This window comes from Dromiciops gliroides, chromosome 1, assembly GCF_019393635.1.
Source record: "Dromiciops gliroides isolate mDroGli1 chromosome 1, mDroGli1.pri, whole genome shotgun sequence".
In the NCBI taxonomy this organism is placed as follows: Eukaryota; Metazoa; Chordata; class Mammalia; order Microbiotheria; family Microbiotheriidae; genus Dromiciops; species Dromiciops gliroides.
The window spans coordinates 75,018,643-75,021,653 of record NC_057861.1 but is presented as its reverse complement, the minus strand read 5'-3'; the positions used below and the strand labels follow the sequence as shown (position 1 = coordinate 75,021,653).

The 3,011-nt window shown below is 41.8% G+C and overlaps 1 pseudogene; it reads left to right on the top strand.

The window, feature by feature from the left end:
• The first annotated feature begins 706 nt into the window (after nucleotides 1-706).
• LOC122745656 lies at nucleotides 707-1,756 on the top strand (annotated as a pseudogene).
• The last annotated feature ends 1,255 nt before the right edge of the window (nucleotides 1,757-3,011 follow it).

The following is a 3,011-nucleotide window of genomic DNA, read 5'->3' as shown; positions in this document are numbered from 1 at the left end:
GTCCAGGTGGGACTTACTAGCCTCACTGAGGTCTACTTGTGTGTAAATAGTGCAACTACTTTCCTGTTTCATTCTTTCCTGCTCTTAGGTGGAGATAAAATGAACTAGGCCATGACTTTGTTCATTTCAAAAGGTCAGAAGAGCACCAGAGGCAAATAACTGGAATTCATAATGAGGTTTCCTGGCTGCTAAGCCTGCTATACTAGAGTAATTTGCTTAATCTGTGGGATAGATTAAGGAGGCCACTTTGCTCTACCCAGTAAACAAGACACTGAATCCTGGATCAAGGGAGCAGCTTTTCCAGTGGCTATGCCACTTTGGGAAGTGAATTTGCTGGGTCAGATGCTTTGGAGAAATGTGCTTTAAGTTTGAGCCCACTCTCCCCAGGGACTTAAGTGATAGAGGAAAGGGTGTAACTCTAGCTCAGGGGACACATTTGTGTTTTTTTCTGTTTTTACTATGTCTTTTTCAGAAAATATCTCCTGGTAAAAGCTCATTTATGTTAACTGATTGACTGATAGCTGTATAAGTAGTATTGAGGAGACATTTGCTTACTCCAGGCAACTGATATTGGGGAGAACACATCAAAATGAGAGAAGAGCTGTGAGCTCTTCCACCCAGTGTGTACTTGTCTCCCCCTGCCTCCAAGTACAGCACCTCCTCCTCTCTCTCTTAAGGGTTTAAACTTGCCACTTCAAAGTTCACCATGGATGACGGTATTGCTGCCCTTACTGTTGATACTGGGTCTGTAATGTGCAAAGCTGACTTTGCAGGAGATGATACCCCTGGGCTATCTTCCTTTCTATTGTTCCTTACCCCAGACATCAGGATGTAATGGTGGGTATAGGCCAGAAATATAGCTACATGGAGGATAAGGCCCAGAGCCAGAGAGGTATTCTGACCCTGAAGTACCCCATTAAGTATGGTATTATCAGCAACTGGGATAACAGGAAGAAGATCTGGCACCATGCTTTCTACAATGAGGTATGTGTAGCCCCTAAGGAATACCCTGTGCTTCTCACAGAAGCACCCCTGAATCCCAAAGCCAACAGAGAAAAGATAACATGGATGATGTTTGAGACCCTCAACACCCCAGCCTTATATGATGCCATCTAGTCTGTGCTTATCTTTTAATGACTCTGGGCAAGTCACTGATATTGTAATGGACTCTGTGATGGTGTGATCCACCCACACTGTTCCCATACTTTTGCCCTTCTCCATGCCATCCTCCATCTGGATCTGGCTGGCCATGATCTGACAAACTACCTCATGAAGATTCTGACCAAGAAATGATACAGTTTTACTACCACAGATGAGAGAGAAATTATGTGTGACAGCAGGTAATGGCCCCTGATGCATCCAGCTCTTCTCTAGAAAAGAGTGATGAGCTCCCTGATGGTCAGGTTATCACATTGGTAATGAGAGGTTCGGGTACCCTGAAGCTCTCTTCTAACCTTCTTTTTTAGGTATGGAATCCTGTGGAATACATGAAACTACCTTCAACATGACTTGTGATGTTGACATCCATAATGATTTGTATGGCAATACCATATTGTCTGGTGGTACCAACATATGTGTACCCAGGCATTGATGATAGGATAAAAAAGGAGATTACAGCTCTAGATCCCAGCACAATGAAAATCAAGATCATTGTCCCACCTAAGTGCAAATACCTTCCACCTTCCAGCAGATGTCGATCAACAAGCAAGAGTATGAGGAATACGGGCTCTCCATTGTCTACCACAAATGCCCCTAAATGAACTGTTTGTGGTTTTTGTTGGTCATTTTTTTTGTCAAAGGGTATGATGTGATAATTGCCCTCCAAAAAGAGATCATATTGGCATGACTTCATTTATTTATTCATTTATTTTGGCACTTGACTCAGGATTTAAAAACTGGAATAGTGAAGGTGATGAGCAGCCTAACTATGTTGGAGGCAAACATCCCCGAAGTTTTGCAAGGCATCTTCAGGATTTTGTTTATACATTTGTTTTTGTTTTTGTTTGTAAATAGCCATTCAAATACTGCATAATTCATTGTTACATGTAGCTACTTGTCTTTGTGAAGGCTGTCCTGCTCTACACAATGGAGCTACTTAACAAAAATCCAAACAAGGGCTAGGGAGAGAGGGAAGACATGTTTATGTGTAAATTAAGTAATCCTTAAAAAAATTCTATCTTCCACCTTAATACTTGTTCCTTTTTTTTTAATTGCCAGAGATGTAATGGTCCCCTAATCCTCCCCCTCCACCAAGCAGTTAATCTGGTCTCAGTTGTGTATCTCTGGGCAAGTCATTTAACCCTTTTTGTCCACATTTCCTCATATGTAAAATGAATTTGAGAAGGAAATGGCAAACCACTCCAGTATCTTTGCCAAGAAAACCCCAAATGGGGTCACAAAGAGTTGCACATTACTGAGAATGACTGAACATTTCCCTCTCTGTCCCCCAACATAGATGTGAATGAAGGCTTTTTATAGTCTCCCCAATAGTTCATGAGATTGGTGGCAGTACTTGGGGGAGAGCAGGAGCTCTACCTATACACTGACTTAAGACAAGTTTTTAAAAAGTGCACACAATAAAATTAAGTACTTCAGCCTCTCAGAAGTATCCCTAGAACTCTGAGGAGAAAATGTAGCTCACTACCTTCTGGGGGGACTTGTTTTGCTAATGGAAGTGAGAGTATTAGGGATGACTCCCCCTTCCACCCCACCTTGTTGTCAATATTTCCTAGAGTTTCTATGTTACACATACAAGTCTTCCCATTTATCTCTGTATTTTTCAAATTCATTGTTAGCACCTAACTTTCTTAACCTCTCTTTTATCTTTGCTCTTTGTTTGTTCAGGCTATCCCTGAATTTGGTAGGCCTTCTCTTGGTTTCCCCAGCTTTCCTGTTCTATTCTCTAATACTTCAGACACTCCTCTATTCCCTTGACCTCACCCAAACTTCCTGCTCCTTTCTCAGCCTTCCTCGTACTCTAGTCTTTTCTGTCCCTTCAGCTTTCTCTTCAT